At 44.8% G+C, this 27150-nt stretch overlaps 2 protein-coding genes across 5 annotated transcripts in view; one reads left to right on the top strand and one right to left on the bottom strand.

Annotated features, from left to right (window-relative positions):
* Positions 1-27150, bottom strand: part of LOC143766587 (uncharacterized) — a 925271-nt gene that overhangs the window by 263749 nt on the left and 634372 nt on the right. The gene's annotated exons all lie outside the window — the stretch shown is intronic.
* Positions 1-27150, top strand: part of LOC143766599 (uncharacterized) — a 264129-nt gene that overhangs the window by 76182 nt on the left and 160797 nt on the right. The window lies entirely within an intron of this gene.

The raw sequence follows: 27150 nt of genomic DNA, 5'->3' as shown, positions 1-27150 counted from the left end.
GTTTGGTCGCGTTTTCAAACGCATGCGTTTTTTTTCTGCATGCGTTCATTTTCAGAAATACAACCTGCAGTATTTTCTTGCGTTTTTAAGCACATGCGTTTGTTTGCTTTAAAAACGCATGCATTTAAACACACTGAAAAGCCACCCACCACCATCAAGGTGATAAAGGGATCCAAACCCTAACCCTAACTCTACCCCTAACCTCACCCCTAACCGTTTAATGAACATTTTCTGACAGTCATAGTGCCACGTATTTCAGTGCCACGTATTTCAGTGCCACGTATTTCAGTGCCACGTGTTTCAGTGCCACGTATCACATATTTCAGTGCCACGTATCACGTATTTCAGTGCCACATATTTTAGTACCACGTATTTCAGTGCCACGTATTTCAGTGCCACGTATTTCAGTGCCACGTATTTCAGTGCCACGTATTTCAGTGCCACGTATCACGTATTTCAGTGCCACGTATTTCAGTGCCACGTATCACGTATTTCAGTGCCACGTATTTCAGTGCCACGTATCACGTATTTCAGTGCCACGTATTTCAGTGCCACGTATCACGTATTTCAGTGCCACGTATTTCAGTGCCACGTATTTCACTGCCACGTATTTCAGTGCCACGTATCACGTATTTCAGTGCCACGTGTTTCAGTGCCACGTATTTAAGTGCCACGTATCACGTATTTCAGTGCCACGTATTTCAGTGCCACGTATTTCAGTGCCACGTATCACGTATTTCAGTGCCACGTATTTCAGTGCCACGTATTTCAGTGCCACGTATTTCAGTGCCACGTATTTCAGTGCCACGTATTTCAGTGCCACGTATTTCAGTGCCACGTATTTCAGTGCCACGTATCACATATTTCAGTGCCACGTATTTCAGTGCCACGTATTTCAGTGCCACGTATTTCAGTGCCACGTATTTCAGTGCCACGTATTTCAGTGCCACGTATTTCAGTGCCACGTATCACGTATTTCAGTGCCACGTGTTTCAGTGCCACGTATTTAAGTGCCACGTATCACGTATTTCAGTGCCACGTATTTCAGTGCCACGTATTTCAGTGCCACGTATTTCAGTGCCACGTATTTCAGTGCCACGTATTTCAGTGCCACGTATTTCAGTCACGTTTAGGGTTAGGGTTAGGGGTAGGGTTAGGGTTAGGGTTAGGGCTAGGGTTGGAGGTAAAGTTAGGGTTGGGGCTAAAGTTAGGGTTGGGGCTAAAGTTAGGGTTAGGGTTTGGATTACATTTACGTTTGGATTAGGGTTGGGATTAGAATTATGGGTGTGTCAGGGCTAGGGGTGTGGTTAGGGTTACCGTTGGGATTAGGGTTAGGGGTGTGTTTGGGTTAGGGTTTCAGGTAGAATTGGGGAGTTTCCACTGTCCAGGCACATCAGGGGCTCTACAAGCGCGACATGGCGTCCAATCTCAATTCCAGCCAATTCTGCGTTGAAAAAGTAAAACAGTGCTCCTTCCCTTCCGAGCTCTCCCGTGCGCCCAAAAAGGGGTTTACCCCAACATATGTGTTATCAGCGTACTCGGGACAAATTGAACAACAACTTCTGGGGTCCAAGTTCTCTTGTTATCCTTAGGAAAATAAAAATTTGGGGGGCTAAAAATCATTTTTGTGGGAAAAAAAAGATGTTTTATTTTCACGGCTCTGCGTTATAAACTGTAGTGAAACACTTGGGGGTTCAAAGTTCTCACAACACATCTAGATAAGTTCCTTGGGAGGTCTAGTTTCCAATATGGGGTCACTTGTGGGGGGTTTGTACTGTTTGGGTACATCAGGGGCTCTGCAAATGCAACGTGACGCCTGCAGACCAATCCATTTAAGGCTGCATTCCAAATGGCGCTCCTTCCCTTCCGAGCTCTGTCATGCACCCAAACAGTGGTTCCCCCCCACATATGGGGTATCAGCGTACTCAGGACAAATTGGACAACAACTTTTGGGGTCTAATTTATCCTGTTACCCTTGTGAAAATACAAAACTGGGGGCTAAAAAATCATTTTTGTGAAAAAAAAAAAGAATTTTTATTTTCACGGCTTTGCGCTATAAACTTTAGTGAAACACTTGGGGGTTCAAAGTTCTCAAAACACATCTAGATAAGTTCTTTGGGAGGTCTAGTTTCCAATATGGGGTCACTTGTGGGGGGTTTGTACTGTTTGGGTACATCAGGGGCTCTGCAAATGCAACGTGACGGCTGCTGACCAATCCATTTAAGTCTGCATTCCAAATGGCGCTCCTTCCCTTCCGAGCTCTGTCATGCGCCCAAACAGTGGTTCCCCCCCACATATGGGGTATCAGCGTACTCAGGACAAATTGGAAAACAAATTTTGGGGTCCAATTTATTCTGTTACCCTTGTAAAAATACAAAGCTGGGTGCTAAAAAATCATTTTTGAGAAAAAAAATAAAAATTATTTTCACGGCTCTGCGTTATAATCTGTAGTGAAACACTTGGGGGTTCAAAGCTCTCAAAACACATCTAGATAAGTTCCTTAGGGGGTCTACTTTCCAAAATGGTGTCACTTGTAGGGAGTTTCAATGTTTAGGCACATCAGGGGCTCTCCAAACGCAACATGGCGTCCCATCTCAATTCCAGTCAATTTTGCATTGAAAAGTCAAATGGCGCTCCTTCCCTTCCAAGCTCTGCCATGCGCCCAAACAATGGTTTACACCCACATATGGGGTATCAGCGTACTCAGGACAAATTGCACAACATTTTTTGGGGTCCAATTTCTTCTCTTACCCTTGGGAAAATAAAAAATTGGGGGTGAAAAGATCATTTTTGTGAAAAAATATGATTTTTTATTTTTACGGCTCTGCATTATAAACTTCTGTGAAGCACTTGGTGGGTCAAAGTGCTCACCACACATCAAGATAAGTTCCTTAGGGGGTCTACTTTCCAAAATGGTGTCACTTGTAGGGGGTTTCAGTGTTTAGGCACATCAGGGGCTCTCCAAACGCAACATGGCGTCCCATCTCAATTCCAGTCAATTTTGCATTGAAAAGTCAAATGGCGCTCCTTCCCTTCCAAGCTCTGCCATGCGCCCAAACAATGGTTTACACCCACATATGGGGTATCAGCGTACTCAGGACAAATTGCACAACATTTTTTGGGGTCCAATTTCTTCTCTTACCCTTGGGAAAATAAAAAATTGGGGGCAAAAAGATCATTTTTGTGAAAAAATATGATTTTTTATTTTTACGGCTCTGCATTATAAACTTCTGTGAAGCACTTGGTGGGTCAAAGTGCTCACCACACATCTAGATAAGTTCCTTAGGGGGTCTACTTTCCAAAATGGTGTCACTTGTAGGGAGTTTCAATGTTTAGGCACATCAGGGGCTCTCCAAACGCAACATGGCGTCCCATCTCAATTCCAGTCAATTTTGCATTGAAAAGTCAAATGGCGCTCCTTCCCTTCCAAGCTCTGCCATGCGCCCAAACAATGGTTTACACCCACATATGGGGTATCATCGTACTCAGGACGAATTGCACAACATTTTTTGGGGTCCAATTTCTTCTCTTACCCTTGGGAAAATAAAAAATTGGGGGCAAAAAGATCATTTTTGTGAAAAAATATGATTTTTTATTTTTACGGCTCTGCATTATAAACTTCTGTGAAGCACTTGGTGGGTCAAAGTGCTCACCACACATCAAGATAAGTTCCTTAGGGGGTCTACTTTCCAAAATGGTGTCACTTGTAGGGGGTTTCAGTGTTTAGGCACATCAGGGGCTCTCCAAACGCAACATGGCGTCCCATCTCAATTCCAGTCAATTTTGCATTGAAAAGTCAAATGGCGCTCCTTTCCTTCCGAGCTCTGCCATACGCCCAAACAGTGGTTTACCCTCACATATTGGGTATCAGCGTACTCAGGACAAATTGTACAACAACTTTGGGGGTCCATTTTCTCCTGTTACCCTTGGTAAAATAAAACAAATTGGAGCTGAAATAAATTGTGTGTGAAAAAAAGTTAAATGCTCATTTTTATTTAAACATTCAAAAAATTCCTGTGAAACACCTGAAGGGTTAATAAACTTCTTGAATGTGGTTTTGAGCACCTTGAGGGGTGCAGTTTTTAGAATGGTGTCACACTTGAGTATTTTCTATCATATAGACCCCTCAAAATGACTTCAAATGAGATGTGGTCCCTAAAAAAAAATGGTGTTGTAAAAATGAGAAATTGCTGGTTAACTTTTAACCCTTATAACTCCGTCACAAAAAAAAAATTTTGGTTCCAAAATTGTACTGATGTAAAGTAGACATGTGGGAAATGTTACTTATTAAGTATTTTGCGTGACATATGTCTGTGATTTAAGGGCATAAAAATTCAAAGTTGGAAAATTGCGAAATTTTCAAAATTTTCGCCAAATATTCGTTTTTTTCACAAATAAATGCAAGTTATATCGAATAAATTTTACCACTAACATGAAGTACAATATGTCACGAGAAAACAATGTCAGAATCGCCAAGATCCGTCAAAGCGTTCCAGAGTTATAGCCTCATAAAGGGACAGTGGTCAGAATTGTAAAAATTGGCCCGGTCATTAACGTGCAAACCACCCTTGGGGGTGAAGGGGTTAATAGCCAGGAGAGGGTCCATGGTTATTGGCCCCCCCGTGGCTAAAAACATCTGCCCCCAGCCACCCCAGAAAAGGCACATCTGGAAGATGCGCCTATTCTGGCACTTGGCCACTCTCTTCCCACTCCCTGTAGCGGTGGGCTATGGGGTAATGAAGGGTTAATGCCACCTTGCTATTGGAAGGTGACATTAAGCCAGATTAATAATGGAGAGGCGTCAATTATGACACCTATCCATTATTAATCCTATTGTTGGAAAGGGTTAAAAAACACACACACACATGATTTAAAAGTAGTTTAATGAAATAAACACAGCGGTTGTTGTAATAATTTATTGTTCTCGCAATCCATCAGGACCACCCTCGCTTGGAAAAATAATAAACGCACAAGATACATACCCTCAGCTGACCCGTCACGTCCCACGAAGTAATCCATCTGAAGGGGTTAACTAATATTACAAGCAGGAGCCCTGCAAATGCAGCTGTGCTCCGTGCCTGTAATCCCCGGCGAATGAATGAAATGTAGGTCATTGACCTACATTTCCTTCAGTCGCGGTGAGGCGCCCTCTGCTGGATGTTCTCATGAACTGCAGCCTGGGAACTTTTTCCCACGCTCCAGGTCATATGAGGACATCCACCAGGGGGCGCCTCACCGCGACTGAAGGAAATGTAGGTCAATGACCTACATTTCATTCATTCGCCGGGGATTACAGGCACGGAGCACAGCTGCATTTGCAGGGCTCCTGCTTGTAATATTAGTTAACCCCTTCAGATGGATTACTTCGTGGGACGTGACGGGTCAGCTGAGGGTATGTATCTTGTGCGTTTATTATTTTTCCAAGCGAGGGTGGTCCTGATGGATTGCGAGAACAATAAATTATTACAACAACCGCTGTGTTTATTTCATTAAACTACTTTTAAATCATGTGTGTGTGTGTTTTTAACCCTTTCCAACAATAGGATTAATAATGGATAGGTGTCATAATTGACGCCTCTCCATTATTAATCTGGCTTAATGTCACCTTCCAATAGCAAGGTGGCATTAACCCTTCATTACCCCATATCCCACCGCTACAGGGAGTGGGAAGAGAGTGGCCAAGTGCCAGAATAGGCGCATCTTCCAGATGTGCCTTTTCTGGGGTGGCTGGGGGCAGATGTTTTTAGCCACGGGGGGGCCAATAACCATGGACCCTCTCCTGGCTATTAATATCTGCCCTCAGTCACTGGCTTTACCATTCTGGCGGAGAAAATTGCGCGGGAGCCCACGCCAATTTTTTCCGCCATTTAACCCTTTATTTCAGCAGCTACAGCGCTGAAATTTTGCATACACACACTACTAACATTAGTAGTGTGGAATATGCAAAAAAAATGGGGATATGAGATGGTTTACTGTATGTAAACCATGTCTCATATCCTGTCGGGTTTGTGCAGGAGAAATGCAAAGCCGGCAATTGAATTACCGGCTTTTCTATAGAACACCGCTGCGTATTTCTCGCAATGCACACGCATGGTCCGTGTGTAATCCGATTTTTTCTCGCACCCATAGACTTGCATTGGCGAGTCTCGGCCGAGATACGCTGACAATCGCAGCAGGCTGCGAGTTCCCTCGGATCCGAAATACGGTGGAGAAAATATCGGATGATGGGAGCTGCACCATAGATTAACATTGTGCCGAGTGCTATGCGATTTTTTATCGCATAGCACTCGTCCGTATTACGGTCTAGTGTGACCCCGGCCTTAGTGGTTCTCTATCGCCCTAATGGATCCAACTACCCTCACCAGTGGCACCCCTCTTTTGGCGGGCACCCACAAAGAGGAGATAACAAACAGCTTATGAATCTGAAAGTCCTTTGAGGCACGGTGCCAGGTGACCTGATGGTCCCAAACTGGTTCCTCCAAACATCTCAATGGGTCCAGGTGACCTGAGGGTCCCAACCTGGCTTCGCCAGCATCTCCATGGGTTCAGTGATGGTCAATTGAGCAGATCTGTATTCTTCCAGCTAGGGCAGTGGTCACTTAAACTGGCATCCTGTAGAATGTCAAATCTGTATCCTTCGTGATGGAGCCATAGTGCCTTTGCTGTTCTGTAGAGTCTCTTAGCAGTAGGATAGAGATCATTTTTATACCCAAAGCTGTCCTCCAGACCATCATCCACAGGTCAGGGGGAATTTGGGATGAGATTAGCTGTCATTGTTTGAGTATTTAATCAATGTGGATAGTTTGCCTTCCACTGTTTTGCAGGCAAACAAGCTATATGGATTTATACAATTGGTAATCAACATATTAGCAGACATTGATTGTCCAAAGGCCCTGCATCCCGATCTTTCAAAGATAGTAACACAATAAACAGTAAGAGCTGATATGAAATGTAAACAGCAGCCATTCAACAATTCACAAACATCAATTTCAAGAGTCTACTTTCAGACTCGTGTGGCAATAGTCTGTCTCTTGACCTACTAAAAATATACGTCTGGCATAATTAAGATTAAATGCTGTGTCGATACAACATCTAAGATCTAGTTTCCCCAAAAATTTGACTCTTTGTAATTACTTCAATGACCATGACCAATTTTTGAATAAATTGCTGTTTAATCATGTTGATCAGTGGGGCTCTGACCATTCAGAAGCTCTTCCTTTATTCCTGGCCAAGTTGGATTACACATACCGTATATAATTGAGTATAAGCCGAGAATTTCAGCCCATTTTTTTAGGCTGAAAGTGCCCCTCTCGGCTTATACTCAAGGCATTGTCCCAGGGAGGTCGGCGGGGGAGGGGGAGCGGCGGCTGTGACATACACACCTGCTCCTGGCGCGTCCCTGCATCTCCGATGGTCTCTGGGCACGGCAGCTCTTCCAGCTTTGAGCGGTCACATGGTACCGCTCATTACAGTAATGAATATGGATGCTACTCCACTCCCATAGAGGTGGAGCCACATATTCATTACTGTAATGAGCGGTAACGGTGACCGCTCAACCCTGGAAGAGCTGCCGCGCCCGGGAGCACGGAGATATTCACCTCTCCTCGTTCCATCGCCGGGCGCTGTCTTCCACGTCATCTGCCTGTGACGCTCAGGTCAGAGGGCGCGATGATGTGGTTAGTGCTACCCCTCTGCTTGAATGTCAGTGCAGAAGACAGGGAAGACAAAGTGGCACCTGGTGGTGGAACGGTGAAAGGTGACTATAGCAAGTGCCTGGGGCCTGAGCAACGAGAGGTGAGTATGTGATATTTTTTTTATTTATTTTTTATCGCAGCAATAGCATATGGGGCATAATAGTCTAAGGAGCATCTTATGGGGCCATAATCAGCATTTGTGCAGCATTATATGGGGCAAATGTGTCTATGGAGCATCTTATGGGGCCATAATCATCATTTGTGCAGCATTACATGGGGCATAATAGTCTATGGAGCATCTTATGGGGCCATAATCAGCATTTGTGCAGCATTGTATGGGGCAAATGTCTCTTTGCAGCATCTTATGGGGCCATAATCAGCATTTGTGGAGCATTATATGGGGCAAGTATCTGTATGGAGCATCTTATGGGGTCATAATCAACATTTCTGCAGCATCCTATGGGGCAAATATCTGTATGGAGCATCTTATGGGGCCATAATCGGAATTTGTGCAGCATTATATGGGGCAAATGTGTCAATGGAGCATCTTATGGGGCCATAATCAACATTTCTGCAGCATTGTATGGGGCAAATGTCTCTTTGGAGCATCTTATGGGGTCATAATCAGCATTTGTGGAGCATTATATGGGGCGTATTTTGTATGGAGCATCTTATGGGGCCCATCATGAACTATATGGGGCTCCTGATTCAATATGGATATTCAAAAACACTTAACTTACTGATGTCTCAATTAATTTTACTTTTATTGGTATCTATTTTCCAAAAAAAAAAAAAAGGGTTCCAGCTTCTCAATAAAATCGTAAACTTTATTCCAACATGTTAAAATGGGATAGACTCCTGGGACAACACCTAAACACTGTCAGAGGCAAGCTACGCGTTTAGACCGACACAGCGGTCTTTATCACATATATGGTAACTGTAATAAACAAATCTGTACTCGAGTATATGTGTTCCTGTTTGTAAATGTAGCCGGTAAAAATAGCCATCCACTGAAACTTTTTGCTGGTTCTGTCATGTACAAAATACACTCGCTTTCCACCTTGGCATACATATCTACTATAAATTGATGAAAAAGTTGCCGGCATTGTTGAATGTGGTTTGATGAGCCATGTTTGATCATTATTTGGTAGGCGTAGATATCCATAGCTGATATTTTATTGGTTGGCCTTGCAGTATTGTGATCAGTCTGCATTAGATTATAGTGATCGCCATCTTGGCCATTCCACGATATTATAGGATATTGCAGAGCATTATATGATCTATGTGTTTCTGCAATACTTTGAAGATTCTCTCCATTGCTGAATACCATAAGCCTACCCAAGTAAGCCTACCTAAGTATAAGCCGAGGCACCTAATTTTGGCATGGAAAACTGGGTAAACTTATTAACTTGAGTATAAGACGTGTATGCATTGTCCCCTCATCCCTGTCGTGGTATGTGTGGCTCCCCCTGTTGTGTACATGGCTCCTCCTTCCTCCCCCCCCCCCCCCATTGTGGGCATTGCTCCACTCTGCTCCTCCGTCCTCCTCACCCTGCTCGCGCTGTCACTGCATGTCCTTGCATCTCTGTTGTCCCGTGACCGGCAGCTTCTTCCTGTGTTCAGTGGTCACATGGTACCGCTCATTAAAGTAATGAATATGTGCTCCACCTCTATGGGAGTGGAGGCGCATCCATATTTATTACTTTAATGAGCGGTACCACGTGACCGCTGGACACAGGAAGAAGCTGTGATGGGGAGGGCTTGTGCAGCGCCCCAGGGTCCTGGTCGTTGCAGTAATGAAAGAAAGAGACACAAACAGCAAATTGTATTGTAGAGAGTGAGAAGAAGTCATAGCAAAAGGAGAGGGAACCAGAAGGAGTCCTGCCCTACACAGGCTGCCTCCTTCTGAGGCGCAGGATCACGGAGCCAGAACACCGAGGGAGCAACAGTTCTCTATGCCTTGCTCCAGAGACGGGCAGGACCGCTAATTCCACGTTACCTGCCTGCCATATACCCAGGAGGCAAGGTGGCACCCACGAGGGGCTGGGGCATGATAGAGTCCCTGTAAAAAGCCTTACGCCACCAGTCATACGGGTTTGTCCTATCCATCTGGGGGACAGAGAGAGATACAACATCTAGAACACCAACAACAGTTGTGAGGACCTTATGAGAGGCTCAGCAATAAGGTACTACAACACCCAGTAGCTAGAGGAAGGCTACTAATTTCCACCTGGATAAGGGGACTCTGGATTTGCCTCCAAACCGGCCGGGCTCTGCCTGCCCTGTGATCTGTGTTCTGGACTGTGGATGCTGAAGCCTTCAGTAAAAAGGTAAAGACACTGCAACCTTGTGTCCTCGTTCTTCACTGTGCCTCACACCATCCACCATCTACACACTGGGAAGCCCTGGGGACATACTTCACCTGTGGGAAGGTATACTATCTAGCTGCCATAACATCACCCCAGCGGACCCCTAAGCAGCGTCGGTCACCCTGACTGAATACCACAGGTGGCGTCACAAACATTTCCCCCTTTAAAGACCTTTCCCCCCTTTTTCACCGGACCTCCCGAGGGCCACGGACCGGGTCAGCCACCGTGACATCCCCCTTGAGAACCGAAGGACCCGGTACCGAGTACCCCACTGCCCACGGGGGCGCTCCACTAGCAGCAATTGCGCGAGGAGTGGGTGAGTATGATGTGACAGCTGCCGACTCCTGCCGCTCTCCCTCCCCCTCCGACCCCCCCCCCCCCCCCCCCCCGGGACACTAACTCTTGTATAAGCCGAGGGGGCGTTTTCAGCACAAAAAAGTGTTAAATCTCAGCTTGTACACGAGTATATACGGTAATTGTATCCCGTCCAACCATTACAATAGCTACTTCGTTAACACTGGGGGAAGTAAATCTCCTTTTGTGCCACCAACCGGTGTCTTGACTGCTCTTATTATAATCTGATATTCGGCACTTGGCATTCTTTCTAAGGCTGTATTACAAAGGTTTACAAACTGATTGTGTTCATTCAAAAATCTTTGCAAATTCAAAATAATGTTTTTTTGTGTCTCAGGTATAGCTTCACAGTGTGGAACAGCTTGTATCTGTTCATCTGCCAAACAGTAAACTTGTAAAAAAAATGTTGGGTCTTGATTTGCTACAGGAAGCATCAAACCTATGTTGTATTATATTTGGCCCTGGATTTCAAAAGTCGTCATAAATCCTGCTTCCTCCAGGCCAGCTGTCGTACCAAAGGATGTCATCTGGAAAGATGAATTGTGTCTCCTAATAATTTGCAGTAAATGCTTAGACTCATGTGTTGTTCCTACATGTATGAAAAAAGTGGTTTGTCAGGTAGAGTTAAAGGTGGCAAACTGACTTAACCCTTTGAGCAGCACATAGCAGGCGATTCCAAGTTAAACTTTTTTTTTTGCTTGATAATGTTCACATATTACGTCCTTTATGCTCATTGTGACTGTCAGATGTAACCTACAGTCCTGAATTGGGTCGTAGTGAAACCCTTCCAAACGCAAGTCAACGTGCCTACGTCTTTGCATAAGTTGCATATGTCGTATGCGGTCGTTTTTACGACATTCATCTTTTTTTTTTTTTTTTTTTCCTGATGTTGCCGCATCCCTTGATTCAGCCTGTCTCATCCGTTTCCTTTCAAGCTGAGACTCGTATTGTTCACTTATCTAAGCTGTTTGAGACAGTTTTTGCTTTCTTAGCTTTTGGATTAAATTGCCCAATAGATGGTCATTCTTTGGGAGGCATTTAAAAAAAAAAATCCTTAGTACTATGACCCTTAGTAATAACCTCACGCTGATATTAGTGGAAAAAAAAATTTATATGTGTATGTGAGAGAGGGCTTCCTGAGTGCTTTGGGGGACACTCGCTTGGAAATGGGATTAACGCACTCAGGCATGGTTTCTCACAAAACAGTCTATTTGGTTTATTTAGGCATCATAAACTACATAACATAAAGTCCATTTCATTACATCCATGAACATTTCACGACCACCAGTCTGTTCATGCAGCACATAAACCTCTCTGTTGTATATTACAACTCCCCCCTTGTCTGGGGTTACCTTCCAGGAGCTCCGCTCCTCACGCTGACTCCTTGTCAGTCCTGGCTTTGCCAACACAGGAGCCGTCCCAGATCTGCAGGTACATAGCCTCTCTGTGTGCTCTTCAGGACGTCCGTCCCCAGGTGGGACCATCCAACACACAGGACACTCAGTGATAAAGCCCCACCACGTGCTATTCAGGGAGATATCACTCCCAACACATAGGCTTCCAGGACCTTGCACATGGACCAAACAGATCCATACACTCTCAACCATGTAACCAAACCCTGATCACATTATGTAGCTGTAACCACCCCCAGAGGTGGGAGGTGCGTGGTTAGCCAGTCCCGCCCAGCTCTGACTAACCCTGCAAGCCTCCTTTTTAACTATACAAATACTTGTGGGACTACAGGTTCCAGAACAACAATACTACAGGCTTACAGCGCAGACTCCCTCTGCGATACATACCGGCCATTTACAATCATGCCGGACACTTTCAATATCACCATTACAGATCCGCCTCCATGCTTATCCCGAAGAGCACATACAGGCTGTAACATGGGTCACTGCATCACAATATACACTCACCGGCCACTTTATTAGGTACACCATGCTAGTAACGGGTTGGACCCCCCTTTGCCTTCAGAACTGCCTCAATTCTTCGTGGCATAGATTCAACAAGGTGCTGGAAGCATTCCTCAGATATTTTGGTCCATATTGACATGATGGCATCACACAGTTGCCGCAGATTTGTCGGCTGCACATCCCAAAGATGCTCCATACAAGGCAGGATGGATCCATGCTTTCATGTTGTTTACGCCAAATTCTGACCCTACCATCCGAATGTCGCAGCAGAAATCGAGACTCATCAGACCAAGCAACGTTTTTCCAATCTTCTACTGTCCAATTTCGATGAGCTTGTACAAATTGTAGCCTCAGTTTCCTGTTCTTAGCTGAAAGGAGTGGTACCCGGTGTGGTCTTCTGCTGCTGTAGCCCATCTGCCTCAAAGTTCGACGCACTGTGCGTTCAGAGATGCTCTTAGGCCTACCTTGGTTGTAACGGGTGGCGATTTGAGTCACTGTTGCCTTTCTATCAGCTCGAACCAGTCTGCCCATTCTCCTCTGACCTCTGGCATCAACAAGGCATTTCCGCCCACAGAACTGCCGCTCACTGGATTTTTTTTCTTTTTCGGACCATTCTCTGTAAACCCTAGAGATGGTTGTGCGTGAAAATGCCAGTAGATCAGCAGTTTCTGAAATACTCAGACCAGCCCTTCTGGCACCAACAACCATGCCACGTTCAAAGGCACTCAAATCACCTTTCTTCCCCATACTGATGCTCGGTTTGAACTGCAGGAGATTGTCTTGACCATGTCTACATGCCTAAATGCACTGAGTTGCCGCCATGTGATTGGCTGATTAGAAATTAAGTGTTAACAAGAAGTTGGACAGGTGTACCTAATAAAGTGGCCAGTGAGTGTATATATATATATTATCTCATAATACCCCAGCCCGTTCTCCTACACATAGGGTGGGCAACACTTGATCAAATATACAAAGATACTGACCATTTGGATATTAAACCAGATGAAATGAAGAAGTCTTTTACTTTTTAATTACAAAATAACCTTTATTTACACATATAAACACACAACAATAGCATGGTGCCTCTACACCAGTGACTACTAATCCTTAGGGTACCGTCACACAGTGGCACTTTTGTCGCTACGACGGTACGATCCGTGACGTTCCAGCGATATCCATACGATATCACAGTGTCTGACACGCAGCAGCGATCAGGGACCCTGCTGAGAATCGTACGTCGTAGCAGATCGTTTGGAACTTTCTTTCGTCGCTGGATCTCCCGCTGTCATCGCTGGATCGTTGTGTGTGACAGCGATCCAGCGATGCGTTCGCTTGTAACCAGGGTAAACATCGGGTTACTAAGCGCAGAGCCGCGCTTAGTAACCCGATGTTTACCGTGGTTACCAGTGTAAACGTAAAAAAAAACAAACAGTACATGCTTACATTCCGGGGTCTGTCCCCCGGCGCTGTGCTTCCCTGCACTGTGAGCGCCTGCCGGCCGGAAAGCACAGCAGTGACGTCACCGCTGTGCTTTCCGGCTGGGGCTGATACAGAGCAGAGAAGCAGAACGCCGGGGGACAGACACCGGAATGTAAGTATGTACTGTTTGTTTTTTTTACATTTACGATGGTAACCAGGGTAAACATCGGGTTACTATGCGCGGCCCTGCGCTTAGTAACCCGGTGTTTACTCTGGTTACCCGGGGCCTTCGGCATCGTTGGTTGCTGGAGAGCGGTCTGTGTGACAGCTCCCCAGCAACCACACAACGACTTACCAACGATCACGGCCAGGTCGTATCGCTGGTCGTGATCGTTGGTAAATCGTATAGTGTGACGGTACCCTTATAATCCTTAAAGGTCAGCTGAAGAATGTGCATACAACTATTCAAAAATGTGATTTGGGACAGAAACAATTCTCTGCTACTCATACACTTATTATATGTTGCTTACCAACAAGATAAAGGACATTAATGTTCAACCTATTAATTGTACATACTGTAGGTTATTTAAGAAAAAATTATTGTCCTAAAAATAGCTACTTGAAATAAACTGTGTATTCAAACATACTAATGAGGAGCACAGAAGAGAACGTGTATACAGTATATGACTATGAACAAATTGTAATACAATCAAAATACGTGGCAAATCCACTACACAGATGTATCAACCCCTCCATTCTGTGGCTATATCTGAATCATGCACGTGCATGGCAAGCTCCATTGCACAACGAATCCATTGCTAAGTTCCATAATATACCGCAACACCATTAATCATGGATAGTGCTGAACAACTCCCTGCAATATATCAATCCCAAACCTTACATATTACCTTAGTGGATGCACAGCTTCCTAAATGTAATGTCTGGTGTCACGCTGATCCTTCTGCTGCCCGACGCGCGTTTCGCGTTGTGCTTCTTCCTGGTGTCCAAGGATACTGCGTCATGGAATTTAACTCCCAGGATGACCAATGGGATACTAACAAGGCGAGATCTGATATTGTGCCCGTCATTTGACGGTATTATATGCATCTAAGGTCAACCGGGGTGTATACAATGTCCAAACAGTGCAAAGGGGACTGTAAGATTTATATCGCCGCAAATTAGCATGCATATCTAGCTAGTCAACCACAGCTACTATTTAACGAAACCGCTCCCATGAATGCTTCTCTGTATGACGAGTCATGCAACTTAAATTCAAAGATAACCAACGAAATAACGCAACAGGGACTTACGGTCAGTATTTAGACATCTATCCATATCTATATATAGTGATTAGTTTCCGTCTTGACATGACTGAATACCGCTCAGTACTTCTGAACATAAATCTATTAATCCCAGTTATAGATCCTCCGTGAGATTACTGCCGCGGCGTACAAAACGGGACATTATTTTATGGCACAGTAAGTTGCCAAAGGCAACACATATAAAGTGACACAGACTAAATGCATCGTCATATATGCAATATAAAATATACTTAAAGTTACCGCCACGATGTACAAGGTAGGGCAGATAATGAGTATATATAAGAAGTACAGTATGTGAATAAATTAGTGCAAGCAATACACAAGAATGGTATATCTATATACACCATGGTGCAGGTTATTTTCTGGCACAATAGGTTGCCAAGTGCAACACACATAACGTGACACAGACCAAGTGCATAATTAAATCTGAAAGTGTATATTATGTCAATGAAACTTAAAGGGGACCTGTCACCTGAATTTGGCGGGACCAGTTTTGGGTCATATGGGCGGGGTTTTTGGGTGTTTGATTCACCCTTTTCTTACCCGCTGGCTGCATGCTGGCCGCAATATTGGATTGAAGTTCATTCTCACTTCAATCCAATATTGCGGCCAGCATGCAGCCAGCGGGCAAGGAAAGGGTGAATCAAACACCCGAAAACCCCGCCCATATGACCCAAAACTGGTCCCGCCAAATTCAGGTGACAGGTCCCCTTTAAGATAAAGCCGGACCAAAAGTTGATAGTGAGGAGTGACTGCCGCTTCCCCTGCAGGTTAGAGGCAAACAATCAATACCATCACCCCTTTAAATGGTCCTACCCCATATTATAAATAATATTTAATATTCTATAAAGCTATCTAATTATATAACAAAACATGTACCTCATATACACCCTATGTACCAAAGTGAAAGAAAGGGCTTTTTATTTTTTCTATCTAAATACCTTTACTGAATTGACCCATATCCACACCTAAAAGGTGGGTCAATCAATATCACTCCATGTGGCAATGTCTGTATATCATACAAAATATATATTATCACACAGACATTCCGTATATAGTGATTGTTATTAATATGTACTGTATCACAGACTATATATAAAAACAGTCCAGAACCTCTAAACAAAATAGGCCCAAATTTCCTTCTTCCTGAAGATCAGATATCAGATTTTGTATGACTGCATCGCAGTCAGACTGCTCTAGTTGTCTATAGCAACCAATCAGCGCTCCGCTTTCATTTTAACTCAGCAGCTTCAATGCTGAACATTGCACTGTGGTTGCCATAGACAACCAAAATGATCTTACTATGAGGCATTTCTCATATATGAGGACCCAGTTTCTTCAACAGCCGTTGCTATAATTACAGACTTTAGACTGACTTATCAGGTTGCACCACCTTAGCGACTATATAGTTACTGCCACTTTAAGACCATTTAGGCAAAAACTATGGTTTTGCATTCAACACACAGAAACCTATTTTCTCCTTTACTTCTATAGAACCTAAATTCAGAAGGCCAAATCTCATGAAGGGGGAACTTTTGAGTTTAAGGCTATGTGCACACGTTCGGAATCGTTGCGGAAATTTCCGCGGCAATTCCAGAACTCCCTGCCACGGGTATATTGCATGCGGAATTCGCATACATTTTCTCGCTAAACACTAGCGTTTTGCAAGCGTAGTTAGCTTGCAGAATGCTAGCGTTTTCCAAGCGATCTGTAGCATCGCTTGGACAACTGATTAAGAGGTTGGTCACACAAGCATAGTGTTTGACGTGTGACCAACTTTTTACTATTGATGCTGCTTATGCAGCATCAATAGTAAAAAGATAGAATGTTACAAATAATAAAAATAAAAAATCATGCTATTCTCACCTTCCGGCGTCCCCTGCAACCTTCCCGCTCCTCATGATTCTCCCGTTCCCAGTGATGCCTTGCGACAATGACCCCAGATGACATAGCATCACGCTAGACCGCTACGTCATCACAGGTCATTGTCGCAAGGCATCACTGGGAACAGGAGCTGGGGGGAGCATCGCTAAGGCCGGTTTCACATTTGCGGTTGTGTCCGCAGCGTTTCTTCCGCAAATATCCGCATGTGTTGTGTACTCCTATATTTAACATTAGGGACGCATGCGTCTGCGATCGTTTGCGTTTTGCCGCGTTTGACGACGCATGCATCGTTTCGTCGTCTGCGGTTTGTCGCGGAAATGCTACATGTAGTAATTTTTAGAGGCATCAATTTGCCGCCTAGAAACGTATGCGGTCGATTGCGTAAGGAATGCGCCAAAAAAACGCATTGCTGTCTATGTGAACGCATGTGTTCACAAGCACATTCGTTTGCTTGCGTTCGTGAACGCATGTGTTGCACCAGAGAAAAACCTGTCTAGACACTGATAAACCACCCCCCACATACAAGGTGATAAAGGGAGGGAGTGGACATTTGCAGGTCACTACTCAGCAGACAGCCAAGCAGAGTAGACAGACCACATCACTTTGGAGCAAACAAGCCTCTGAACAATGTGAGTATATCCTAGCCAATGCCTTTATTTTCTATTTTCTGTCTCTACATGTCCTAATTTCTGCCATTTCTTTCTTTCTGCATGCATCAGAATGTCGTCTTCTTCTGATGAGGAGCAACGTCCTGGGCCTTCTGAAGTAGAACATGTCAGTGAAGTGTGTACTCACCTCCTCAGATTGGTAAGTATTCACTGTCACATCTACACATATGACAATTTTTGTTTTTCATTTTTTTTAGAGCACTTCTACTGTGGCAGAGACTGGGCAGGAGCAGCGGAGTCACGGTCGGTTGGCAAGGCGGCAGCGTGTACGTATACAAGGCTGACTGTTTACTGTATCCTCACTTTAGTATTCTTGAATCTTCCTTTCTTTACATTCCTATTTCTTTACATTTTTCTTCTGGAATCCTTTTGTATCTTGACTTTCCTTATTCATGCCATTTCTCAGCCTCTGTTTTCTTTATTTTCCTTTGGTTAGTGTATCCAACATTAATGTCTTTATTTAATTTTTAGGTTTCAGAACGGGATGAAGACCTCATAGAAAATGACCTCCTCATCTCCCTGGTCCAGGAGAGAGTCATGTTGTGGGACACCCGGGTTCCACAGCACTCGGACATCGTGACGATCCGGCACCTATGGAATGAGGTGGCCAAAGAGATATGGGATGGCTGGGACAATGCCCCGACTCGGGTCCAAAATGCATTTGGTAAGTATTGCAATGCAGTGTGAAGCAGCAGAGACCTTGGCCGTGCTCACACAACTGTGTGTGATGAGATAAACTCTCAGGAGTTTCTCTCATCACACACAGTTGTGTGAGCACGGCTAAAAGTCCATTGTCTGACCATTATGTTTTGTTTTTTTCAACAGTGGCCAGAGTCAAAACACGTTGGCGTTCGATGAAGGACCGCTTCAACAAGGACCTGCGTCAAGAGAGCCTTGTTCCCAGTGGTTCAGGAGCAAGGATCAGAAAGGACAAATACCATCGTGTTCTGGCATTTGTAAGACCGGTCCTTGCCCAGAGAACGTAAGTATTTCTTCCGTGCATTAGGTTGTGTTGTTTAGCAATAATCTGTATGTTTCTATTCCACAGGAGTTGGCGTCTGGTTAATTTTTGTAATTAATTTTTTTTTTTCACAGCACATGGAACAGCACTGTTGGCCCAGGTTCTGGAGCGGTCCTTCATCAGACAGCCACGGACCCGTCCCAGCCATCCAGCAGCTCTGCAGCAAGTGGGCCTGCCACACAAACTGGAGACCAGGAAGCTGGTCCATCAGGTCTTCCCCTTTCCCAGTCCTCTGCTACTGCCCCTTTTTTTTTTTTTTTTGGGCTCCTCCCGGCAGCGGCAGAGGGCATCGGACAGGTCCCTCATGCCCGAGTTTTTGCACTTGAGCTCGATTTTTCACGAAGGACTCAAGGCTTTGGGTGACCGAATGGATATTTCCCTTAGCCACATGAATACACGTATCCAGGAGGTCACCAAAAGCCTTGACCAAGTAAAAGCCGACCTCCAGAGGCCAGCACATCATTTTTTTAACCAAATTGAGCAGGGCAGGTCGGAACACCTTACTCCTGATCTCCAGCTTAGTGTCATGCAGGCCTGCAATGCTGCTTTCGTGCAGGCTATGCAGCAGAGTCGGTATTTTCAGCAGACCGTGACGGCATATCCACCTGTGCCTTTACTGTCACGATTAACCTCAATGCCGACCTCTGCTGCATACCACTGCACGGCCACCTCTATTCCTAGCACTGCCGGACACCAGTACTGCACCAACACCATGCCGAGTGCTGTTGGACAGCCCACTGCCTCCACCATGACAACCGCTGCTCCTGCTTGGACCTCCTCCACTGACACCACGATGCAGCAGGACCCAGGCATGGCCTTCCGTACCGCCACCACCACGATGCAGCAGGACCCAGGCATGGCCTTCCTTACCGCCACCACCAAGATGCAGCAGGACCCAGGCATGACTTTCCGTACCGCCACCACCACGATGCAGCAGGACCCTGGCATGGCCTTCCGCTCTACAAGCGCTATGGACTCTGGCATGGCTGCACGCTCTATGAGCACTATGGACTCTGGCATGGCTGCACGCTCTATGAGCACTATGGGCTCTGGCATGGCTGCACGCTCTACGAGCACTATGGACTCTGGCATGGCTGCACGCTCTACGAGCACTATGAACTCTGGCATGGCTGCACGCTCTACGAGCACTATGGACTCTGGCATGGCTGCACGCTCTACGAGCACTATGGACTCCGGCATGGCTGCACGCTCTACGAGCACTATGGACTCTGGCATGGCTGCACGCTCTACGAGCACTATGGACTCTGACACAGCGCAGCCGGACCCTGACAGGTCACCCACCACAACCATGCCACGACATATGAGCCCACCGAGGCTTACCAGAACCCGGCAATCCAAGAAAGGAAAAAAAGAAAAAAACAGCGGACTCTTAGTATTCCTCCCCCTTCACCTCCCAGTGTGTCTGTAATGTTAGGTTAGTCTGACCCTTCCAGTGCGTCTCAAGCCTCTCATGTGTCAAACACTATCCCCGAACTACCAGACCCCACAAGTTTCATTGCCCCTTCTCCTGCCACCTCTGCGTCGTCCACAGTTAGCCAGGCCTCACTGCTTCATACCCCCCGTTTACATCACTCTACCCCAAGCAGGCGCAGTAAATAAAAATTTTGTCTATAACAGAATAAATAATATTGTTTTTTGCCCCCAATTTTTGCGTGGTTTACTTGTGTATTTCGCTGCCGTTAACACACACCGTGCGCCGAACACTTAATTTTTTGGCCACATCATAGCTCCAGTAGTTAGCAAATAAAAGACTGCAGCTTTGTGTGTCTTTAGTATAGAGATATGAGGTGGGCCATAATATTTATACTTGTATTATCTCCATAATCTCTTCCTTCTGCTTAGTCTGTGACTAGTGTTGCAGAGTGAAGAGAAAATGGCGGAAATAAAATGCAGAACTATACTGAACAGGTCAGGTGTCCACAAACTCATTATTTTTAGGACACCTGACCTGGTGAGTAGAGAACTGCCTTGTATAACCTCCATTTTCTCTTCTGTGTACATAATCTAGTTCACACAAACTGAAGGGACGATGGCGGTCATACACGGCATATCTATGCTCACCTGTACATGTGTCAGAAATAGTGAATTTATGAGGCTATGTGCATCATGAATTCATTATTTCTGACACCTGACTTGATGAGTATAGACCTCTTTTGTATGACAGTCATTGTCTCTTCAGTCTGTGTCCAATGGATACTGCAGAACAGAATCCGGAAGCAATGACATCAACAACCTTTAAAACAACATGGCTGTCGTCACATTAACAGTTTGTGGTCAGTATTTTATATCAGTAAGTCAAAACAATGATTGGAACAATTAGAGGAAAATGTTAAGAGGAAACTTATAATAATAATATATCTAGCACCTCCGCTATTATCACCCACTCCTGGTTTTAGATTTAAAATACTGATATGAAATACAGACCAAATACAGCTAGTGTAAGGACAGCCTTGGTTTGTAGAGGACATAGGAGACACGGTCAAGACACCAAAAAATAAAGTTTATTAACGAGAAATATTAGTAACATTTTAGAAAATAACTGGTACAGATAAAATCCCAACAGGACATTTACACAACATTGTCCTGCCATGACACACGCCCAATATCCGAATAAAAAAAGGCAGCAAATTGGTTCCGCATGTGGCCAACTTCAGCTGTTGACCGCAGCGGGTTATGTTGGCAATCGGGCAGTGGGTGTGCAACTGGTTCATCCAGTTCAATGTTGGGCTGCTCCTTAGCCATTATGTAATTGTGCAGAACCACACAGGCTTTGACCACCTCGTCGACTGTCTCCATTTTTAGATTAATGGCTGATGCAAGAATGCGCCATTTTGAGACCAGAATCCCAAAGGTACACTCTACTGTTCTTCGTGCCCTGGTCAGTCTGTAGTTAAAAATCCTTGTAGTGTGGTTCAAGTCACGACTGAAATATGGCTTCACTAGGTTTCACACATCTGAAAGGCCTCATCACCAACCATAATAAATGGCATTGGTGGACCTTGAGTGTTGGGGAGCGGTCGTGGCCGTGGAAAATTAAAATTTTTGCCATACACACGGTGGCCCATATCAGAGTTCTTAAAAGTCTGGGAATCGTTGCCACGGCCAAATGCTCCAATGTCCACAACAATGAAGCGACAGTCCGCATCGGCTATTGCCATGAGCACAACAGAAAAATATTTTTTGTAATTGAAGTACTCCGATCCTGTTCTGGCTGGTTTGATAATGCGGATGTGCTTTCCATCCACTGCTCCCAAACAGTTGGGGAAATCACACACACTCCAGAATTTTTCCGCAATTTCAATCCACATGTCCAAGGTGGGTAGGGGAATAAACTCATCCCGGAGTACATTCCACAAAGCCCGGCAGGTGTCCGCAACTATTACGGACAGGGTGGAAATTCCAAGCCGGTATTTGAAGTGGAGGGATGATAAACTCTCTCCGGTTGCCAGAAATCTGGAAGAAAAAAAACAAAAAAAAAATTACAATCAATTCTATTTATGGTGTTGTTATGCTAAAGACATAAAGGAAAATACCAAAAAAAAAAACATGCCAGAACACCCAAACTTAGCACTGTCATTGGTTTAGATTTGTTACGTACCTTAATGTAACCAGCAGACGTTCCTCTGGTGGAATCTCTCTACGGAGCTGGGTGTCCTGTCTCCGTATGGCTCCTTGGACACGAGCAAGCAAATCCCGGAACGAGTCTTGCGACATCCTTGTATATTCCGAGAATTTGTCCAGGTTGTCAGTAAGCTCGCCATACAGCGTGTGATAGGTTCCACGGCTCTCACGTAATTCGATAATGGGGTGTCTCCAAAAATGCCTACGATGTCTCCTTCTCCATCTTTCGCGATTTCTGTCTTGCTCCCAAGCAAATGCACAGGCAAGAAACAGCTTGATGCTTAAATCCAGGTTGAAATAAAAGCTCTCCATGCAAAGATCCATTATGACACAGGATACAGGAGCAAAATCTGAAGATTTCAGCAGTCCTAGGGTCTATATATAGAGATCCTATAATACACGCCCTCTGTAGTCCCATTGGCGGTGTCTGGTTATTTAGATTTTTCTCCTGTAAAATTTGTCACCATGCGCAACAAAAACGCAAACAAAGGAAAAAACGCATTGAGAAGCGTGCAAACGCGGCGTTTTTTTAACTGCATGCGCTCCCGCATGCGTCTAAAAAAATGCCGCATTTGGACGTGTTTCTATGCGTTTTTTCCTGCACTTGCGCATGCGGATTAAACACTGCGGATTCTAACGCAAATGTGAAACTAGCCTAAGGCCTGGGCTGGATTCAGGGGCCGCCAGAAGGTGAGTATTATAACTTTTTTTATTCCCAGTGCCTGGAGGAGAGTCTCCTCTCCTCCACACCCGGGTACCATCCGCACATGAACCGCTCACTTTGCGCATGGTGGGCATAAAAAAACAGCAAAAAGGCAGAGATGCTTACCTGCCTAGGCCTCAAAACAAATGCACTATCAGGATGCAGTAGACCCATGTGGTTAAGATGGCGGCAACACAGGTGCAGAAATACCGATGAGGCAACCGCTCACAGCCTACCGAACTAATGGAGGGGGTGGCTGCTTGGCATATTACTGCACATAAAGGACTTTTATGTGGCGCTGTTCACACAATGGAGATGCACAGCATCCAGGTTAACAGCCTATTAGTGACACCCTTCTATTAGATCAGGCGGGCTTCCCAGCACTATTCAAATGCACCCCATGTGAACAGACACCACAGTTTACAAGACAAAATGGGCCCAACTGCACCCCGAAAAAAGTGCAAAAACACATATAAAATATATATGTGAGGTATCAGTTTATATTTTGGCCAAAATACGCAAGCTCGTAACCCACATCACGGGTCACCACGCTTACGAGTCCTAATTCTAAACAGCAATAGCACAAAAAGAGGATTCAGAGATCCTCCAAAAATTCAGAAAAAACAGCAAAAAGGCAGAGATGCTTACCTGCCTAGGCCTCCAAACAAATGCAACAGGATGCAGTGGTTAAGATGGCGGAAACCAGGGCCGGACTGGCCATCTGGCAAATACCAGAAGGGCCTGCCTGGTCGTAGGCCACTTAGTCTGCTATATTATTAACAGAATCGATGTTCTCTAGATACCCATACTGTTAAGAGATGTGATGGAGCACAAAGCTGCTGACTCCATCACTTACCCCGGCAGCCACGGGTATCATTAGAAATATTGGTCTTGTAGTAAATCTTGCTTTCCTCCACGCAGGGTAATATTAGTAATAGACAGTTAGGTCCATATATATTTGGACAGAGACAACATTTTTCTAATTTCGGTTATAGACATTACCACAATGAATTTTAAACAAAACAATTCAGATGCAGTTGAAGTTCAGACTTTCAGCTTTCATTTGAGGGTATCCACATTAAAATTGGATGAAGGGTTTAGGAGTTTCAGCTCCTTAACATGTGCGACCCTGTTTTTAAAGGGATCAAAAGAAATTGGACAGATTCAATAATTTTAAATAAAATGTTCATTTTCAGTACTTGGCTGAAAACCCTTTGTTGGCAATGACTGCCTGAAGTCTTGAACTCATGGACATCACCAGGCTCTGTGTTTCCACCTTTTTGATGCTCTGCCAGGCCTTCACTGCGGTGGTTTTCAGTTGCTGTTTGTTTGTGGGCCTTTCTGTCTGAAGTTTCGTCTTTAACAAGTGAAATGCATGCTCAATTGAGTTGAGATCAGGTGACTGACTTGGCCATTCAAGAATATTCCACTTCTTTGCTTTAATAAACTCCTGGGTTGCTTTGGCCTTAGGTTTTGGATCATTGCCTATCTGTAGTATGAAACGACGACCAATCAGTTTTGCTGCATTCGGCTGGATCTGAGCACACAGTATGGCTCTGAATACCTCAGAATTCATTCGGCTGCTTCTGTCCTGTGTCACATCATCAATAAACACTAGTGACCCAGTGCCACTGGCAGCCATGCATACCCAAGCCATCACACTGCCTCTGCCGTGTTTCACAGATGATGTGGTATGCTTTGGATCATGAGCTGTACCACACCTTCCCCATACTTCTCTCTTTCCATCATTCTGGTAGAGGTTGATCTTGGTTTCATCTGTCCAAAGAATGTTCTTCCAGAACTGTGCTGGCTTTTTTAGATGTTTTTTAGCAAAGTCCAGTCTAGCCTTTTTATTCTGGATGCTTATGAGTGGCTTGCACCATGCAGTGAACCCTCTGTATTTACTTTCATGCAGTCTTCTCTTTATGGTAGATTTGGATATTGATACGCCTACCTCCTGGAGAGTGTTGGTCACTTGGTTGGCTGTTGTGAAGGGGTTTCTCTTCACCATGGAGATTATTCTGCGATCATCCACCACTGTTGTCTTCCGTGGGCGCCCAGGTCTTTTTGCATTGATGGGTTCACCAGTGCTTTCTTTCTCACGATGGACCAAACTGTAGATTTTGCCACTCCTAATATTGTAGCAATTTCTCGGATGGGTTTTTTCCTGTTTTCGCAGCTTAAGGAAGGCTTGTTTCACCTGCATGGAGAGCTCCTTTGACCACATGTTTACTTCACAGCAAAGCCTTCCAAATGCAAGCACCACACGTCAAATCAACTCTAGGCCTTTTATCTGCTTAATTGAGAATGACATAACGAAGGGATTGCCCACACCTGTCTATGAAATAGCCTTGGAGTCAATTGTCCAATTACTTTTGGTCCCTTTAAAAACAGGGTGGCACATGTTAAAGAGCTGAAACTCCTAAAGCCTTCATCCAATTTTAATGTGGATACCCTCAAATGAAAGCTGAAAGTCTGAACTTCAACTGCATCTGAATTGTTTTGTTTAAAATTCATTGTGGTAATGTCTATAACCAAAATTAGAAAAATGTTCTCTCTGTCCAAATATATATGGACCTAACTGTATTTCATCTGGTGCTTGGGGATGAGGACAGCATAGGCCTGGTGGCAACACAGCCCTATGCGGAAAGTATAATGCAGTGCATTCCTATGTGAGCATGCTGCGTATTTTTCCGCGATGTGATTCCACTACGTTAAAAAAAAACTGCAGCATTAGCACAGCATTGCGGAATCCCATTTGAATTCAATGGGTCGTGTTGTGTGTGAGTTTTTGCAGCGAAAAAATGTGGCAAAAACGCCTACAATCCGCAATGTTTGCAGTATTTTTAGTCTGGTGTTAAAGACGAACTGTGCAAAATTTCACTCTAAGCAGGTGAAAAATGTACTTTTGTATTGCACGGGCCACCACACACAGATATATATATATATATATTGTAGCATGGCTAAAGGGTGTGTAGTCGACGGGAGGTATGTGCCACATAGGTGCCTTGTTGCTGTGATGTAGCCCGGAGTATTTCTTTGTTGTATATAACCATATATATATATGTGTGTTCAGGACCTGTGGTGATGTCAGACCACATGGCTAATCATGTGATGGGTTACTGGGTGTGGTTAGCTCTATATAAGACAGGCTAATGCCTAACACAGGGGGATATGTGTGGAGGTGAAACCCTCCTGAGTGTGTTAAGGCTATAGGACTGAGCCTGGTGGACTGGACGCTTTGTTTTTCCTTTTTCCTGAACTAAAGGCTATTTGTTTGCTATTATTCTTCCATGTGGTTTATGACGTAATAAACCCGGTGAACTTTAAAGGAAGTGCCTTCTGAGTGTCAGCCGTCGCACCTGAGTGAGTCAAATCTGTTGTGATTCGGTTCGTGGGCTCCCCCGGTGGTCTCTTGTGGTACTGGTGTCCTGCAAGCTTTGCCTTCTCAGTTCACCTGTTCCTATCAGGATGTGGGAGTATCCTATTTAACCTTGCTCCTCAGTCATTCTAATGCTGGCCATCAATGTATCCAGAGTGACTCTGTTGCATGTTCCTGCTCCCAGTTTTCTGCTCAGCTAAGTTGGACACTTTAGTCCTTAAGTCTATTTTTGTATGTTTTGTCCAGTTTGCACTTATGTGAATCTCTGCAGCTGGAAGCTCTTGTTGGGCTGAAATTACCACTCCAGTGGCATGAGTTGTCACATGAGTTAAGGTAATTTCAGGATGGTGTTTTGAAGGGTTTTGCAGCTGACCGCGAAGTCCTCTGTTGTATCTTTCTGCTATTTAGTTAGCGGGCCTCTCTGTGCTAAATCTGCTTTCATACTACGTGTGTCTTTTCATCTGCTCTCACCGTTATTATATGTGGGGGGCTGCTATCTCCTGTGGGGACATTCTCTGGAGGCAAGCCAGGACTGTGTTTTCTTCTACCAGGGGTAGTTAGTTCTCCGGCTGGCGCGCGGCATCTAGAGACAACGCAGGAATGCCCCCTGGCTACTTCTAGTGTGGTGTGTAGGTTTAGCATCGCGGTCAGCTCTAGTTTCCATCACCCGAGAGCTTGTCCGTTTATTCTATGCTTCTGATGTTTCCTTGCCATTGGAAACCATAACACAAATCCCTACAATATATATATAATCTATTTAGATTAAGATGTATATA

The sequence above is a fragment of the Ranitomeya variabilis genome, chromosome 4 (genome assembly GCF_051348905.1).
Source record: "Ranitomeya variabilis isolate aRanVar5 chromosome 4, aRanVar5.hap1, whole genome shotgun sequence".
In the NCBI taxonomy this organism is placed as follows: Eukaryota; Metazoa; Chordata; class Amphibia; order Anura; family Dendrobatidae; genus Ranitomeya; species Ranitomeya variabilis.
The sequence above is the reverse complement of the archived record's forward strand: the minus strand, read 5'-3'. Positions and strand labels throughout refer to the sequence as shown.